The sequence below is a fragment of the Bos indicus genome, chromosome 20 (assembly GCF_029378745.1).
Source record: "Bos indicus isolate NIAB-ARS_2022 breed Sahiwal x Tharparkar chromosome 20, NIAB-ARS_B.indTharparkar_mat_pri_1.0, whole genome shotgun sequence".
Taxonomy (NCBI): Eukaryota; Metazoa; Chordata; class Mammalia; order Artiodactyla; family Bovidae; genus Bos; species Bos indicus.
This window is the reverse complement of record NC_091779.1, coordinates 63,406,121-63,425,376: the sequence shown is the minus strand read 5'-3', so window position 1 is coordinate 63,425,376 and position 19,256 is coordinate 63,406,121. Positions and strand designations below refer to the sequence as shown.

General features: G+C 43.9%; 1 long non-coding RNA gene and 1 other non-coding gene across 2 annotated transcripts; both read left to right on the top strand.

The window, feature by feature from the left end:
• The first annotated feature begins 131 nt into the window (after nt 1-131).
• On the top strand, nt 132-18,487 carry LOC109575044 (uncharacterized). The gene is made up of 4 exons (XR_002183175.2): nt 132-439; nt 3,635-4,263; nt 6,319-6,560; nt 12,914-18,487. It is a non-coding gene; the product is annotated as an uncharacterized lncRNA (long non-coding RNA).
• On the top strand, nt 3,466-3,535 carry LOC139178116 (small nucleolar RNA SNORD123). Its single transcript, XR_011562537.1, has one exon. It is a non-coding gene; the product is annotated as a small nucleolar RNA SNORD123 (small nucleolar RNA).
• Nucleotides 18,488-19,256: the final 769 nt, after the last annotated feature.

Genomic DNA, 19,256 nt, shown 5'->3' with positions numbered 1-19,256 from the left:
CCCCAGCCAGCCCCTAACCCCGCCCCTGCCCGGTTGGCCCCGCCCCCTTCCCCGCCCACCTCCGCCCCGCCTCCTGCCCCTCCCGGCGCGGGTGAAACCCGAGCGCCCCACCCCGCGCCTGACCTCCCGGGCCCCTCCCCCGACACCGCCCCTTCCCGGGACTGGACCCCCTCCTCTTCTCCCGGGGCGCCCCCTGGACTCCGGGGAGGCCCCCACTCCTGCCCGCCCAGGGCGAGCGCGCCCGAGCGTTGACTTTCAGGGAGCCCCCCTCCCCCGCCTCGCAACTTTCGGTCGCTCCCCCGCCCCCTGTCCCCTGTCCCGCCGCTCCGACGTGGCTGCTGGGGGTTGGGGTTGGGGGGGGGGGGGGTATAAAGGGCCGCAGGCGGCGCGGGCCGAGCCCCGGGACGTGGCGCGTCCACTCCAGCGACCTCAGTTCCAGGTACGTGCGCGGCCCCCACTCCCCGGCTAATCCGGCCGGGGGATGGGGGGTGGGGGTGGGCAGGGGCCGCGGGGATCCTCTGGACTCCGAGTGTGTGATTTTGTTCCTCTCGTGTGCTCAGCGCTTGAGACTTCGCCAAAGACCGAGGGAAGTTGCTGTGGGTTCTTGGAGGAGCGTGTGGAGGGGGTCGGGGAGGGGTGGTGCGCCTCCCAGCTAGATGGGGTCAATTTTTGCAGCGTTGAATTAGAGAAGCGGACAAATCCGGCGAACCAGGGAGGCAGGTCAGGGGATCCCCGAGTGGCCGGGCTGCGTGTTAAGAGAGGATAATGTCCCAGATGGACAGTCTTCTCGTCCAGTTATGGGGCAAATGTTACTTGTTGCACTTCGAACGGTTCTTTCGCCTTTATTGAGCGAGTACTCAGGCGAAAAAGATTCGTAGTTGAAAAGCAGAATACCTTTCAAGACTCTGGAATTTGTTGGGGGAAAAAAAAAAGTGTGTTGGTACTTGGTTGCAAAACTTTGGGAGGGAACGCTGAAGGGCTGCGCCTGACCTTTCTGGATGGGGGTGGGGGACAGCCTCTCTGGGCCCTTTTCTCTCCAACTGGGCTTCAGAGCATGGCTTTCAAGCTTCCCTGGGGTGAGAAAATTCATGAATGCCCCACCGTGGCCCTTGTACTGCAGTGACAATGGCCAGGTGGCCCCATGGGCTGCGAACTGTGCCCCTGCGTTCATCTGTAAAGACAAAGAACCCATGGCTGGCTGGAAGTGTCACGGCTCCCGCAGTAGCCACATAGATCTAGGAGGACGACAACAGAAAAACAAACTGACATTCATTTATCTTTATTTTCTAGAAATTTTTTTTTTAATAAAAGAATTAAATGAAAGCAATCCCACGGGTTTCCGTGGAAGCCCAGCCCAGCCTCAAATCTCCAGTCTCTCTGTAGGGTCGGTGATGGAGCGGTTGGAGATACAACTCAGGGCCTCACTCGGATTTCCTTAAGATGTCCGGAGGAAATATCAGTAGCTGGGCGGGTGTCTGAGATGCTTTCTGCCCCGGGGTTGTGCCGGGGGCACTCAGCCAGGTGCCTGGCAGCTGCTGGACTCCTGGGGCCTTCAGGAAAAGCCTAACAGGTCTCCTTCTGTGCTGGGCACATGGGGCACCAGCTCCATTCCCAACATTCCGATTCTCCTGCCAACGTGGCAGGGAGACCCAGGAGTGCTTCCTGGGGAGGGCGGAGGCTGGCCAAGGTCAAGCCAGGCTTCTTTGCTCCTGGCCAGAGGGAGGGGGAAGGAGAACCCAGCCTCACCAGCCAAGGGTGGCTCTGTGGACCTTGGATCCTCCAGCTGCGGGGGCAAAGGGAGACAGAAACTAGAATCCGACGTGTTTATCTGCTCCTTGTCCTTTGCCCCTCAACACTACAGTTAAAGGCATTAAAAAAATAAATAAATCTCAGCACATAGAGGGCTAAGCAGGGAGAAAGAAGTATCACCCAAAGAGGGCCGATAACATTTAACTCGATAAATTATGTACCTCTATGTGTCTGTGGAAGGAGTGAAGTGTTATCCACTCAGTTGTTTCCGACTCTTTGAGACCCCATGGACTGTAGCCCACCAGGCTCTCCATGGGATCCTCCAGGCAAGAATACTGGGTAGCCATTCCCTTCTTCAGGGGATCTGCCCAATCCAGGAACTGAACCCGGGTCTCCTGCATGGCAGGCAGATTCTTTACTGACTGAGCAACTAGGGAAGCCCGTGTGTGTGTGTGTGTGTGTGTGTGTGTGTGTTTGTGTGTGTGTGTGTGTGTGTGTGTGTGTGTGTGTGTGTGTGTGTGTGGTGGGGGGTGGTCAATTTGACAGGTACTTACAGACAACACCAAAGGGTTGTTAAAATATGTACTTTTAGTGATAATGAATTATAAATAAATGAATAATAAAAATGAGGAACGGGAGAAACCAAATAATAATTTCAGATGTACCTTTAAAGCTAAATGGAACTAAACTGAAGTCATAATTTACCTTGCAACTTGGAGAAAGTTCTTGAACTTTTCTGAGCTATAGTCTTGTCAGGAGCTTAAACAAACCTGATGGCACATACATCCTTTGTAAATATTAACAGAAAAAGAAACTGGTACAACTGAAATATTCACCTGAGGCCCTGCACGGAAGTAGGCTCTCTACAACAAAACTCATTTAAAAGAATCCACAGGTGTGTTCTTTTCCCAAATGCAATTTCTGAATTTGGTTTTTTTTTTTCTTTGATAAGTCTTAGCTGAAGCCCATGTGACATTAAGCTGCTTCTCATCACAGTCAAAACTAGAGGGAATCATTTCAAAATGAAAGTGTTTAGTTATCTTCTTTTAAACATAAAATTGAAGCTCTCCCTAAACTGTATTCAGTTCAGTTCAGTTGCTGAGTCGTGTCCGACTCTTTGCGACCCCATGAACTGCAGCACGCCAGGCCTCCCTGTCCATCACCAACTCCCGGAGTTCACTCAAACTCATGTCCATCGAGTCGGTGATGCCATCCAGCCATCTCATCCTCTGTCGTCCCCTTTTCCTCCTGCCCTCAATCCCTCCCAGCATCAGAGTCTTTTCCAATGAGTCAACTCTTTGCATGAAGTGGCCAAAGTATTGGAGTTTCAGCTTTAGCATCAGTCCTTCCAATGAACACCCAGGGCTGATCTCCTTCAGAATGGACTGGTTGGATTTCCTTGCAGCCCCAGGGACTCTCAAGAGTCTTCTCCAACACCACAGTTCAAAAGCATCAATTTTTCGGCACTCAGCTTTCTTCACAGTCCAACTCTCACATCCATACCTGACCACTGGAAAAACCATAGCCTTGATTAGACAGACCTTTGTTGGCAAAGTAATGTCTCTGCTTTTGAATATGCTATCTAGGTTGGTCATAACTTTCCTTCCAAGGAGTAAGCGTCTTTTAATTTCATGGCTGCAATCACCATCTGCAGTGATTTTAAACTGTATTAGGTGAGCCATAATATAAAGGAATGAAAAGACCAACCAAACACTTGGTGAAAATGATGAATTCTGGGGCGCTGATTCATGTGATTTGAAAAACGCCATCCATTTCCTGATTCACCTCAGTTTCTGGGTGGAAATGTGAGGAGTCTCTTATATATTTGAAACAAATAACTGATTTTGTCTTGTCTTTACCTTCCTCCCTTGTGTTTGAATTTCAGCCTCATGGTTAAACTGCCACCTCAGCTGAAAGGAGCCAGGAGAGGGTGGCAGAGAACATCACCCAGAGGAGAGTGCCATGCTGCTGTGGGTCATAAGTGACCTTAACAGGAAACCTTGCTGTCTGTGATCCTAACAATGCAATGAGATTGTATCCAGATCATGAAACACCTCAGCATAGAAATTGTGGTTCTAGACGTTTCCATCATAACTGGATTTTCCTACTGATGAATAGGGAACATGTTACAGTCACCAACCACAAGTGTTCTCTTTTCACTCCGTTTTGCTTCTTTTAGATCCATGGCATTGAGAAATTGAAAAAATAACTAGATCATCTGATCAACCCCATAAGTTTGGTTTTTTTTTTTTTTTGGTCTTAAAATGGCCAAACATTGAGAAAAACGGAGTTTTATGCATCACTAAAGTTACCTGGTGCTGTTTTTTGTTCAGCAATTTTAAATATTTGGAAGACTCACAATTACAGTTACAGGTGACTGAATCACCGAGAAAGGAAAGCTCAGGGAGCCGTCAGCTCCTAATCACATCCCTTGAGCTTCACCAGAAAATCTTTAGCTTTTTTTTTCTTTCTTTTTTTTTTTAAACCCAAGAAACGCTCACTCCCCTGGCAGAGGTAAGCAGACCAGCTTTATCTTAAAAAGCCGCTCCAGAACTAGGACAGAATAGAAAGAATAGTTATGGCACGTCTGAGAATGAGCGTGGGACAAAGTGCAGGTTCCTGGACCTTAAATGGGAGGACCTGGCCCACCAGGTAGGCACCAGGGCTCTGCCAGTCTGTGCATTGAACACTCCATCCTGGCCCCTTCCCTGTGTCTCAGTTTCCACCCCGCTGCATCCAGGCACTGCCCTGAGCTTTCCGTGTCTGGTCAAGGGAACGTGCTTTGCCACTGCAGGTTGTTTAGTGCAGGTCAGCACAGAGCAACGTGGCCCTTGCTCCATCCAGGTGAACTCGACTCACCTGTGATCTCTCTTAAGCTCACTTCACAGGTGAAAACCACCTTCCCACCCCTCACAGCCACATTCGAAGGAGCAGCCTGCCTAAATCCTACCCACCAAGAACCTTAGCAAGAACTCAAGGGTACAGCAACCCGAGCGCATATTTAGTAAGAAATGCTCCCTTATTTTTTATTTAGGAAAATTAATCTCACAATTAATCTCACTTTTAATAAGGGCCTATTAATAAAAGATGTGTTTTTACTTCAACTGTGTGTCGAGAAGAACAAAGTATTCTAGAAATCTGAAAGTATTTTTCCTGGTGTTGATGGTTAAATGTCTAGATATATGTATTTTTCTAGCATCCCAGTTTCCTTAAAATAAAATCAGTGTGCTCAAAATACCTCAAGTCATCTTTTTATAAGTATCATATGGGGAAAGGGAAAAAAATGCAAAATTTCAAATATTTTGGGACTACCTAGAGGAAATGCAAATTGTTTGCAACATGGAGATAAAGCACTCCTGTGTGTCATTTTCTGACATTGAACCTTACATATATGTTGAGTATCTATACACAAAGAATGACTATACTTTTTAAAAAAAATTATGTTTGTACTATTAATCATTGTCCTCTATATTCATCTGTCTTTGGAAATAGAGCTTTGAGAGGAAATAAGTACATTTGGAAAAACATTTTCCAAGAGAGTACCCATCCTACATGTATTTAGAAACACGAATTAGTCTTCGTTTATTCCAGTATTTACCAGGGAGATCAACTCATAGTGACCTTGAGTTCAGTGAAAAGCCTCTCTACTAAGTGAAATTAAACCAATAGGCAAAGTGTTTCCTGGAGCAACGCAGTGAGAAGATGCGCTGTTAAGAACCCCGTCGCACCGTCTGTCAAATCTCATTTCAGACCCTCCTTTCTGTTCCCGTGGTGTTGCCTTAATTGAGAATGTCAGTTTCCTTCCCCCCTCTTACGGTCTCCCTGTCACCCCTAGCCTACATCACTGTACCGCAGTGATCACCTACAAACACCACCCCCACTCCCATCAGCCTTAATAACACAGGACACCCCCCCCCAATTATATTTAAGTTGCAATCATCCTGGCTTTGAAAAAATATTTTTTTTCTTGCATGTAGGTTTGACCATGGCACTTAGCCATGATGAATAAGATCTAAGTCCATGAAATTCCAAGAAAGGCTTCCTCAGAGAGGCAACAACTAACTGGGCATGCTCTTTCTTGCCCTTCCCTCCCACTTCCAGATTCCTGCCTGGAACTTGATTGTAATGGTTGAAATTCCAGCTACCATCTTGGACTCATAATCTCAGGATCTAAGCCATGAGCTAAGGATAGTAAGGGTGTCCCTGGTGGCTCAGACGATAAAGAATCCATCAGTAATGCAGGAGACCAGAGTTTGACCCCTGGGTCAGGAAGATCCCCTGGAGACAGGAATGGCAACCCAGTCCAGTATTCTTGCCTGGAGAATCCCATGGACAGAGGAGCCTGGCAGGATGTAGTCCACAGGGTCACAAAGAATCAAAAATGACTGAAGCAACTTAGCATGCAGCTGGCAAGGATAATAGAGGTGGAGGAGAAAAAATGCCTGAGTCCTTCTTGACTTGATGGCGCCCCCTTATTAAGCCAGGACCTCTGCCTCCAGACTTCATAACATGAAAAAGAAGTGAATTTCCCGTTTTTGTCCATCATTGTCTCTGTTCTGGTTTTTGCAGGAGAATGGGATTCCTAATTGACGGAAGTGTGAGACTCTCCCAGAGTCAGCATCCCTGTGGGTTCATCTCAGCATCACCACCCACGCCGCCTTCTCTCCCTCCCACCGTTGCCTTCCTGCCTTCAACGTAGTTTGTTGCCTGGCATGTTCTGGCACTGGGCTGCACCTTAAGAGGAGAATAGAGAGCAGCACAGCCAATGCCTACCTTTTCAGGCATTACAGCCCTTACAGGAATTAAGGAAGGTAGGGGTCAATGACTGATTTCACAAGTATGTTGGCATAAGCCCTGGTAAGTGCTATGAAAGACAAGTTTAGGGGTGTCTGATTTAGTCTGGAGAGTCAGAACAGGCATCGTTGAGGAGGTGGCCTTTGGGCTAACTTTGGAAGGATGAGAAATGAGTAACAAAAAAATGGGGGAAGAGAGATTCCAGGAAAAAAGCAGAAATGTTTAACTTTAGAAGTTAACACTTGTTAAAATATCAAAGATAGTAATTGCAAAAGAATAGCCACAGACACAATCTTCTGAAAGAGTAAAGAGGAAAAAAGATGAAATAAAGACAGCTTGGTCAATCAGACAAATGGAAAGAAAAAATTGTGCAAGAGAAAACCTAGAAGAAATTAAGTAAATACATAAAATCTAATTATATCATAAAGCTCATAGCAACAAGGGGAAAAATACACACCAGACAAACGTCAGTCAGAATAAAGCTAGTTTACAAATACTAATATTAGAAACAAATTTTTAGATTAAAATCTTTTTTGGTAAAAATATTCACCATCTAAAAAAAAGTTCAGTTCATTAGGAAATAGAAATACATATACAACTAACAAAAGAGTTTCAAAATATAAAAAGTAAAAATCAGAATTGTAAGGAAAATTGACAAATCCCCAGTCATTGATAGTGCACATTTCTCTCACTAATTGATGAATTCACAAGGGGAAAAATAGTATGAATTTAAATATTCTGAGAAAAGCAATTATCAAGGTTATTCTGATATGGTATGGATATATCAAACACTTATCCAAGAATTACAAAAATTAAGTCTGGGGCCACAAAGCAAGCCTCAATTAATTCTGAATAATTAGTACCATAACTGGGTTACAAATTAATAATTTAAAAAAGAATTCAGAAAACCTCACATTTGTTGGCTTTAAGCCATATTTTTAATAATGTGACAAAGAAGGAATAATGGAAATCAGAGAAACTTACATGTTGTATGAAGATTCAACATATAAAATGTGATTTAGTTAAAGTTATATTTACAGGGAAATTTAGCCTTAAGTATTTATATTAAGAAGGAAGTAGTAAAAATCTTTTTTCCAACTTTATTGAGATGTAATTGACCTGCAGCACTATATAAGTTTAAGGGGTACAGCATAATGATTTCACTTGTATCATAAAAAGATTTTCCCAATAAGTTTAGTAAACATGCATCATTTCATACAGATACAAAATTAAGGAAATAGAAAAAATTACTTCTTTGTGATGAGAACTCTAAGAAAGACTGAAATTAACAAGCTAGATATCTAACTCAAAAACCCAGAAAAGGAACAAAGCAAGGGAAATTATGTAATTAATATCACATTTGAATGAAATACGCTGTAAAGATACAGTGGAGAGAATGGGAAATTCCAAAGCTGTTAAAAAAATCATAAAAGATTAACAAAACAGACAAACCTCTGAAAAGATATATAACTCACTAGGGAAATTTGGCTTTAGAAAACTAAAGAAGAAATGAAAATCCAATAACACTTATGACCATTAAAGAAACTGAATCAGTACACACTTCGACAAGATGAGCAAACAGGAGAACTCTACTGAATATTCAAGGCATAATTTACCCCATTCTGTGAAAGTCATCCTGGTGAATATGAAAATTGTAGCCCAAACCCCCCCAAATTCAAGAAATTTTTATCATTAGAAAATATACTAATATAAATCACCTCAGCAACTAAATGGAGAAGGAAATGGCAACCCACTCCAGTACTCTTGCCTGGAAAATCCCATGGATGGAGGAGCCTGGTAGGCTACAGTCCCTGGGGTAGTGAAGAGTCGGACAGGACTGAGCGACTTCACTTTCCCTTTTCACTTTCATGCATTGGAGAAGGAAATGGCAACCTACTCCAGTGTTCTTGCCTGGAGAATCCCAGGGACGGCAGAGCCTGGTGGGCTGCCGTCTATGGGGTTGCACAGAGTCAGACACAACTGAAGCGACAGCAGCAACTAAATAAAAAAGAAAAACCATATGATCATTTTATTGCTGGGAAAAGCCAATTCTGACTCCATGCTCGAACTATTTCTTTGACTTGCTTTCCATTGCTTTTGTTATTATCAGTTCAGTTCAGTTCAGTCGCTCAGACGTGTCTAACTCTTTGCGACCCCATGAATTGCAGCACACCAAGCCTCCCTGTCCATCACCAACTCCCAGAGTTCACTCAAACTCACGTCCATTGAGTCCATGATGCCATCCAGCCATCTCATCCTCTGTCGTCCCCTTCTCCTCCTGCCCTCAATCCCTCCCAGCATCAGAGTCTTTTCCAATGAGTCAACTTCGCATGAGGTGAAAAATAACCTGCCTCAGAGAATCCTGCCCCTTTGCCTGACTGTTAAGCCAAAGGACCTTTATTCAGAATCATGTCCACCTGTGGATGGCAGGAAAGACGATAGTAGAGTGACCTTGGATGGGGTAACAATTTCAGTAACCACATAATATGCTTTGATAAAATCCAACATGTATTTTCATTTAAAAAAAGCACAAAACCTGTTAGCTATTAGACTAGTAACGAAAAGGAATTTATCTAACCTAATAGACTGTCTACAAAAAAAATTAACAAAATACTTGACGCTTCATTGTGAAAGAACTATTTACTTGAAAGAGAAGCTCAAGACAAGTGTGCACATATCAACACTTCTATTCAATGCAGAAACAGTGGTTGAAAAGAGAGGAACAAACTTTAAATTGCAGACCATACAAGTGTCTCCAGTAAAACCACTTAAAAACATCTGCAGATAAATAATTAGAATGAAAGGAAAGTTCTGCAAGATTGCTAGATAGAATCTCAACACACAAATCAATTGTGTTCCCATAAGCCCGCAGCAAATATGAGAAAATATAATTTAGAAAAGATAACAATAATCAAAATCATTGATTTTTTACTTAAGAATAATGTCAGCAAACGATATGTTGGACCTTTGTGGAAAACTTATAAAACTAAATTTAAGGGTCCTAAAGAAGTCCTGTGGAGAAGGAAATGGCAATCCACTCCAGTATTCTTGCCTGGAGAATCCCATGGACCCAGGAGCCTGGTGGGCTACAGTCCATGGGATCGCACAGAATCGAACACTACTGAAGTGACTTAGCACCCAAAGAAGTCCTAAATAAAGTAATTCTATATCACATTTATAAGTAGAATGATTCAGTAATAATATCTTCAAGATGATATATTTGTTTCAAAAGGTCCATGCTCCCCAAATTTATCCTTAAATACAGTGGAGTTCCAATGAGGCTGGCTGTATGGAACTTGGGTAGACCTTACAATGGATCTCCCAAGGCAAGAGCAAACATTTAGGAGTGGTTAAGAAATTTATGTAAAAAATGAACATAGCAGGTGAGATTGTAAACTACCAATCCTGTTCATAAAGTTGTAAGAGTTAGGGCATTGATGCATTGTCACAGGGAGAGACCAAGAGAACAGTGAAACAGAGGGCCCATAAACAGACCCAACATATACCATCCATGACTGTGACCAGGGGGCTCCCTGGGCAGAGGTAGGGCTCAAGTGTGTTTAAGACAATTGACCGCTTTGATGCAAAAAACACCGAATCAGATACTTCCCTCAAGCCATTCATACCGATAACTTCAAAGTAGATTAAAGCCAAACTGAGAAACAAAACATTAACACGTTTAGGAAAACATGTATCTATCTATATGACCTCTGGGTAGAGAAGGCAGTTTTCAAAATAAGATACAAATATCAGCCTTAAAGAAAAAAAAAAGTCAATACCGCAAACAACGTTAAAGTTTGGAACTTCCGAATGACAAAATACAACTTAAAAGCAAGCCACAGCCTGGGAGGATTTTCCGTTCATACAAATGACGAAAGATGGTAGACAGAATATACATATTCTCTAACTCCTAACCATCCAATGGAGAAAGAGGAAGCAAAGGAAAAGTGTGCAAATGAAACAGGAAGCTCACCGACCAATAAACCTAAGAGTAGACTAATGACCTCCTTAACAATTATGGAAATTTATTTAAAGCAACATGGCACCACGGAAAACGGATCAGATTGGCAATAATGAAAAAGTCTGGCAATACCAACTGTTACCACATGTTGACAAGGGGAACTTTAGAGGTGTAAATTGGTGCAATCACTTGGGAAAGCATTTTGGCCACTCTTATAAAGCTGAAAACGTACATTCTGTGCAGCCCAGTTGGCAAAGTTGCAGAGAACAGGCCACATACTGCTAGGTTATATAAAGTATTCAAACCCCAAATATCTGTATAATGTATGGATACATACACAGTATGTATAATAGCAGCAGAAATGCTCAGCACTACACTTCTGATGAAATGCATGATGGTGGAAAGATAAACACAGGACACTGTGTTTACCTGTGAATCTGTTTTCAGAGATTCAAGAAAATAAGAAACAAGGCAAATATTGAGAAAGGTTCAGTTCAGTCGCTCAGTCATATCCGACGCTTTGCGACCCCATGAATCACAGCACACCAGGCCTCCCCATCCATCACCAACCCCCAGAGTTCACTCAAACTCATGTCCATCAAGTCAGTGATGCCATCCAGCCATCTCATCCTCTGTCATCCCCTTCTCCTCCTGCCCCCAATCCCTCCCAGCAGCAGACTCTTTTTCAATGAGTCAACTCTTCACATAAGGTGGCCAAAGTACTGGAGTTTCAGCTTTAGTATCATTCCTTCCAAAGAACACCCAGGGCTGATCTCCTTTAGAATGGACTGGTTGGATGTCCTTGCAGTCCGAGGGACTCTCAAGAGTCTTACCCAACACCACAGTTCAAAAGCATCAATTCTTCAGCACTCAACTTTCTTCACAGTCCAATTCTCACATCCATACATGACCACAGGAAAACCATAGCCTTGACTAGACGGACCTTTGTTGGCAAAGTAATGTCTCTGCTTTTCAATATGCTGTCTAGGTTGGTCATAACTTTTCTTCCAAGGAGAAAGGTTAAAATTATATAAAGCTGGTTGGGTGGGTGTTCATTAGATTACTGTCTTTTTCTGTATGCTCAGAAGATTTCATCATTCAATAAAGAAGGTTAATGGGAAGTAAGGAAGTGTAGAAAGTAGGCAGAGAGCTCATTAGAGCAGTTTTGTCCTGGAGAGGAACAAAAGGACTGGTAGCAGCTGGAGAGAGATGAGCACAGAGGGCTATTTTTTTAAAGTGGGTCATTCGAAGCGTGTTTATATATTGATTGAAATACCTTCATAGCCAGAGAGAAATTGCCTATGCAGTAGATGAAACAAGATAGCCCCAGGAATGAAGGTCTTGGAAAGACAAGAGACAATAGAATTTGTTTGGAGAGAGCCGGAGTTTGTCTCCGCATTGTCATAGTAGAGAGGTCCAGGGAGAGAGCAGACACAGCAGGAGTGGAAGTTTTGTTGTACACATGCAGGCCTGTCCTTCTGATAACTTTTGTTTTCCTAATGAAGTATGATGGCAGGTTCGGGTTGCGGGGAGAAAGAGGGTATGAAGTTTAGAAAAGAGAAGCTGTGAAATCGGCATCTTGGAAATCAGGAAGACACAGTTGCTGGGATCTCCATGCTGCCTTGAAAGACAACCGAAGCCGGTGGTCGGCATCCTAACGGAACCCCATCCCCAGGCCAGTGGGGTTTTGTCCTGCAAAGTTCAGCAGCTCAGGCACTGGCATGAGGAAGGCCAACAATTGGATCTGACCAGGAAACAGTTTCCCCAAGCAATAGAAAAAGGGAAAAGCAGGAAAACTGAAGATGTTTACAAGGAAGTGGCTTTAAGCATGGTCCTGCAATGGGAGCCAACTAAGGAGGACGTGCAGAAAAAGTCACGGTGTCCATGGACTGGAGGACAAGATACAGTTAAGGAATCGTGTCAAGGGGTCCCCTTGAAAGGGAAGCAGAAGAAGTTGTGGGGGAAGAGTAGAATGAGGGCATGCATTGCATCATGGTGTTTCCATGGCAATGGGGAGCCCAGGTGGAAAAATTAGTGGTTGTTGAAGGCAGGGGGATGACAGATGGGTCGTAGAACAGAAGGTCAGCATCTTACATGTGTGATCAGTGTAGATGTTGAATCCCCCAGAGGAGTCCTCAGTGAATGAGGCAAGGTGACACAGGCGGGTCGGCAGACAACAGCCATGAGGAAAGGGCACCATCTTCTGCATTTTACAGGGTTTGAAAATGTGGTCCAGTGAGAATGAACTTCTAAGAAGACACTCACAGACTAATAGCCAGAGGAACCCAGAGTGGTTGGCCCCCAAATGCCATCCTTTTTCCACTAAACTTCTCAAGCAAGTTTCAACACAGTAAACCTGAATAACCATATACAATGGAATTTGATATTAATCTCCAGTATCTCTTCTAGAAAGAACTGGTCATCACCACCCTTAACCCATGTGACTAATGAGAAATAACCGAGAAGTCTGCAAACAAGCACAAGCCCAGGCTGACCATCAACCCAGTGAATAAGTCTCTAGGGGCTGAGTCCAGACCTGTGATTTTTGAAAAATCTCCCTGGGTGAGTCTGAAACACAATCTGTACTGACTTGGGTTATTGCCAGTACAAAAGCTCACCTATCTCTAAAGCATGAGTGGTTCTGATTGTCCCGAGGAAGAAATGATCCTGTAGAACAAAGGCTGGAGTGCCTCTATTGGGAGTGTTTTTCTGTCCATCCCTAAGCTTCTAGAATTCTTGCACTGAGCAGCCTGTGTAGCAACTCCTTCCCTACTAAACTCTATCAAGAACATGTTTTTCTGTTTAGAATCTTATATAATCAGAGCAGATTCTTAATATTTGCTCAGCTTGCCCAAAAGATTCATTAAAATATCATTAAAATATCAACTATAAAATATTTTGGCTCATCTATAACATATCCTGCAAAATGTTTGTTGCCTTGATTATTACTTTAGAGATTGCTTATATTATGGAAGCCTCTGTCTTATCTCTCTCAGTCTCTGTCTCTCTCTGTCTCTCACACAAACACATATACATACTTTTCCATGAGGATCAGATTTTGCAGCTTTGTGCATGAGTGAAAGCAACTTCTTAGGGACATGAAATGAGACAGGATTCCCCTCTGAGTAGCACCAAGATCCCTCTGACCCTTGTTTACCCTCCCTCTAGCCTAACTTCTCAGCTCAACCAGCACAGACATGATTCTTTAATCACACAAGCACATGAGCTGAAATAATATTCATTTCACCTTTCCCTGCCCCCCAGGAGATGATATCATGCCTGCTCACCACAGGGAGACACGTCAGGCTCTAGGGTGGGTAGGAAATGGCCTGCAGGTACCTTGCTCCTGGAAAATGATACCACCCCTGCCAGCCTCCACCGAGCTCCTGCAGCTCCCCTGAGTAGGCAGGATTGCCTGCCTTCTCTTCTGTTCCGCAGAGCCTTGTGCATGGATCTAACAGAAGCAGAAGATATTAATAAGAGGTGAAAAGAATACACAGAAGAACTGTACAAAAAAGATCTTCACAACCCAGATAATCACCATGGTGTGATCACTCACCTAGAGCCAGACATCCTGGAATGTGAAGTCAATTGGGCCTTAGGAAGCATCACTATGAACAAAGCTAGTGGAGGTGATGGAATTCCAGTTGACATATTTCAAATCCTGAAAGATGACACTGTAAAAGTGCTGCACTCAATATGCCAGCAGATTTGGAAGACTCAGCAGTGGCCACAGGACTGGAAAAGGTCAGTTTTCATTCCAATCCCAAAGAAAGGCAATGCCAAAGAATGCTCAAACTACAGCACAATTACATTCATCTCACATGCTAGTAAAGTAATGATTAAAATTCTCCAAGCCAGGCTTCAGCAACACATTAACCGTGAACTTCCTGATGTTCAAGCTGATTTTAGAAAAGGCAGAGGAACCAGAGATCAAATTGCCAACATCTACTGGATCATCGAAAAAGCAAGAGAGTTCCAGAAAAGCATCTATTTCTGCTTTATTGACTATGCCTTTGACTGTGTGGATCACAATAAACTGTGGAAAATTCTGAAAGAGATGGGAGTACCAGACCACCTGTCCTGCCTCTTGAGAAACCTGTATGCAGGTCAGGAAGCAACAGTTAGAACTGGACATGGAACAACAGACTGGTTCCAAATAGGAAATGGAGTACGTCAAGGCTGTATATTGTCACCCTGCTTATTTAACTTCTATGCAGAGTACATCATGAGAAACACTGGGCTGGAGGAATCACAAGCTGGAGTCAAGATTGCCGGGAGAAATATCAACAACCTCAGATATACAGATGACACCACCCTTATGGCAGAAAGTGAAGAGGAACTAAAGAGCCTCTTGATGAAAGTGAAAGAGGAGAGTGAAAAAGTTGGCTTAAAGCTTAACATTCAGAAAACTAAGATCATGGCATCCGGTCCCATCACTTCATGGCAAATAGATGGGGAAACAGTGGAAACAGTGGCTGACTTTATTTTTCTGGGCACCAAAATCACTGCAGATGGTGATTGCAGCCATGAAATTAAAAGATGCTTGCTCCTTGGAAGAAAAGTTATTACCAACCTGGACAACATATTAAAAAGCAGAGACATTACTTTGCCAACAAAGGTCCATCTAGTCAAGGCTATGGTTTTTCCAGTAGTCATATATGGATGTGAGAGTTGGACTATAAAGAAGGCTGAGCACTAAAGAATTGATGCTTTCAAACTGTGGTGTTGGAGAAGACTCTTGAGAGTCCCTTGGACTGCAAGGAGATCCAACCAGTCCATGTTAAAGGAGATCAGTCCTGGGTGTGCATTGGAAGGACTGATGTTGAAGCTGAAACTCCAGTACTTTGGCCACATGATATGAAGAACTGACTCATTTGAAAAGACTGTGATGCTGGGAAAGATTGAGAGCAGGAGGAGAAGGGCAGGACAGAGGATGAGATGGTTGGATGGCATCACCGACTCGATGGACATGGGTTTGGGTGGACTCCGGGAGTTGGTGATGGACAGGGAGGCCTGGAGTACTGCGGTTCATGGGGTCGCAAAGAGTCGGACACCACTGAGTGACTGAACTGAACTGAACACTTATTAAAAAGTAGAGACATTGCTTTGCCAACAAAGGTCCATATAGTCAAAGTTATGGTTTTTTTTCAGTAAGTCAGGTACTGATGTGAGAAGTGGACCATAAAGAAGGCTGAGCACCAAAGAATTGATGCTTTCGAATTGTGGTGCTGGAGAAGACACTTGAGAGTCCCTTGAACAGCAAGGAGATCAAACCAGGCAGTCCTAAAGAAAGTCAACACTGAATATTCATTGGAAGGACTGATGCTGAAGCTGAAGCTCCAATTCCTTCAGCCACCTGATGTGAAGAGTCTACTTGTTGGAAAAGACCCTGATGCTGGGAAATTTGAGAGCAAGTGGAGAAGGGTGGAAATAGAGGATGAGATGGTTGGATGGCATCACCAACTCAATGGACATTGAGTTTGAGCAAACTCCAGGAAGTAATGAAGGACAAGGAAGCCTGGTGTGTGACAGTTCTTCGAGTTGCAAAGGGTGGGGCACAATTTAGCAACTGGATTACAGCATATCATCTACAAAAGCAAATGGAGACCCATCTTTGGCTCCCAGGTGGTTGATCCCAGGGGTGCTCAAATTTGAACATGCCTCAGAATCATTGGGATAATTTGTTAAAAATCAAACTGGTGTTCAACACCCTTCCAAGTGTCTTATTCAGTAGGTCCTGGGTGAGGTCCAAGACGGCATCTTTAATCTGTTTCCAGGTGATACTGATGCTGTGGGTCTGGGTACCACCCCTTGAGAATGATAGCCTACAGGAATCTTAGCATCACACAGCCTTCATGTTATCTTCTGTGGGTAAATCAGATTTGCCGTAAAATCTTACCATTCTTATGACTAAACCGCTATCAACTCCTTCCCCTTGCAGTCTTTATTCTCAGGAATTTTGTTTTCAGGAACATCAGCTCTTCAAATCTGAACCAGATTTTATCTTCTTGGTATTCACAGTACCCAGCATAGTGGCTCATGTTACAAGGAGTTTGAAACTATTTTCTTGTAGAGTGAAAGCAAAATGAGTGAGTCCAGTGCTGCGTTAGATTATTGCCAGCAATTTTTTAATGTGACAAAAATCCTAAGGATTTGGATAAACTGCTCAAAGTCAGAGCGTAGCAGGCCCTAGTGAATGTGACAAAAATCCTGAGGACTTGGATAAACTGCTCAAAGTCAGAGCGTAGCAGGCCCTAGTGTGAGGACGTCATGTGTGTGGTGGACGAGCTCATTTTGCCCACTTTGCAAATTTAAGGAAAATCTACATTTTAAGACAAGTCCTGAGTTTTGTCCAAGTCACAAAAGATGTAGCTTGCTCTGAGTTGTGATTCTCCATAAGAAGCCTTTGCCTGTCAAGGTAGTCCTTGGAGATTGGAGACCAAAGAGTTGTAGGTTATTTATTTCACAAAAGGCATTAGCAATCTAGGCAGCAACAGATCTTATAGCTCCAAGACTGGGATGAGGCTGACTGGACCTGTCTAGAAATAACTCGAGCACAGCGTACCTGCCCAGGTGACTCTCCCTCTGGGTCAGTAGCCAGATAAGTATGACAAGGAGCAAATCACTTACAGATTTCAGTGCCCTGGCCAAACCTTAGGGGCATCAGGGTCTCCCAGTTCCCTTTATTTAGAAAAACAGGTGAGAAATCTAGATGTTCTCTGAAATAGTGTGTTGGCCACAAAGGAGTGTGTTCATTCCAGTTTTTCGTAACAGCTTAAGCACCTACTCGAACTAACTTTTTGGCCACCCCGATATTTTAATTAAAAGGAAAAAGCTTCTCCTTTGGTTTCAAAGCATGACTTTTCTTTCTCCCTCTCCACCCCTCAGCAATTCTGGGGGGAGAAAAACAACTGAACGCAGCAGAGTGAAGAGATTGCTCCTAGTCTTTGGCACACAAGCATCACGGTCTTCCTGCACCCAAATGTTAATTTGAACTGACAGAACATGCTCAGCACTTTCATTTTATTTCATAACAAAAGCGGCAAACTTCACTTCTAAGCATTTTTGTTCCCCATTTAATGGCTGCCATTCGCGAGGTCGGCAAACAGATGGAGTTGAAGGCGAGAATGTATAATTGCAGATTAGGCAACTGCAAAATTAATATGACTTTGTTAACGTCAAGATAAGATTTGAGAGCCAAAAGGGATTTTCGAGATCGTTGATCTTGAACTTCATCGCACAGTCGAAGACACTGAGGGCTGGAGTGATTATGTGTCCCTCTCGGATTCACAGAGCCAGCTGGGGACACAGCGACATCTGATGCTCAGCCTCCTGGCCCACAAACCAGTCCCCACTGCCCTGCCCCTGTGCTCCACTCTTCCCATTAATTCCTCACAGGAAAGGGGCTGTAGTTACCCCTCGCTGCTTCACCTTCCAATGGATGTGTATAGGCACAGGCTCACACACGTCCATAATGATTGTTTGGCTATCCATTTGAACTTAGTCCTCCATTTTCAGATATTTCATAGTTTACTTGGATCTGTCAACAACACATTGTACAAACACCATGAAAGAATTATTCAAGAAAGAACCTAGCCACGTGTGGTAATGAGGATTTAATTGAGTTCCAGTGACAGAGACCCAAAATAACAGGGGCTTAAACACTGGAGGCAAAGGAAAAGTCAGGGCGATGATACAGTGCTTCCTAAATTCCTCTTGGGACCTGGTTCCTCTCCAGGCCCATCCCTGGTGGGCTTCCTATGTCTTCATGAACCAGCATGGTTAACCATCACCCAAAAAATCTAGCCATGAAACAAAGGAGGGGAAGAGAAAGGGAAGGCATACTCTTTCCCATGGGGACATGCCCTGGAGCCCACATACACATGACCTTGGCTGGAACTTCGTAACAAGGTCAGATCTTGATTCTGGGGATCCATGTGCCAAGCTATATAGTGTATGGAATTATATACTCTTGATGCAACAATGACTCTTGCTTTTTGTCTTAGTTTTGCCTTGTTGGCCTTTCTGGCCATCCAAACATCTATGTCTAATCAACTTCTCAGGATTTCCAGGTGGTGCTAGTGGTAAAAGAACCCACCTACCAATTCAGGAGATGCAAAAGATGTGTGTTTGATCCCTGGGTTGGGAAGATCGCCTGGAGGAGGGCACAGCAACCCACTCCAGTATTCTTGCCTGGAGAATCTCCATGGACAGAGGAGCCTGGTGGGCTACAGTCCATGGAGCCGTGAAGAGTCAAACACAACTGAAGCGATTCAGCACACACACACATTCATCTTGTCATGTGAGGATACACTCAACCCCTACCCTAGGCGGGTGATCCCATATTGTCACTGTGCTCACCTCCAAATATTCTTGGGCTTCCCTTGTGGCTCAGCTGGTAACGAATCTTCCTGCAGTGCGGGAGACCTGAGTTCTATCCCTGGGTTGGGAAGATCCCCTGGAGAAGGGAAAGGCTACCCACTCTAGTATTCTGGCCTGGAGAATTCCGTGGACTGTATAGTCCATGGGGTCACAAAGAGTCAGACACGACTAAGTGACTTTCTCTTTCACTTCACTTTTGCCTCCAAACATGTGCTGCCTCCACCAGGTCCAGGCGTGGGCCCCTCAGTCTAGCAAGTATAAATTAAAAGATAAATTTCTGCCCATCCATTGCATTTAGTGTGCAATGGTAAAGTAGAAACAGAAAACTTCAATGAGAAAAAAATCTCTCAATGGAAGGCAAGCAGAA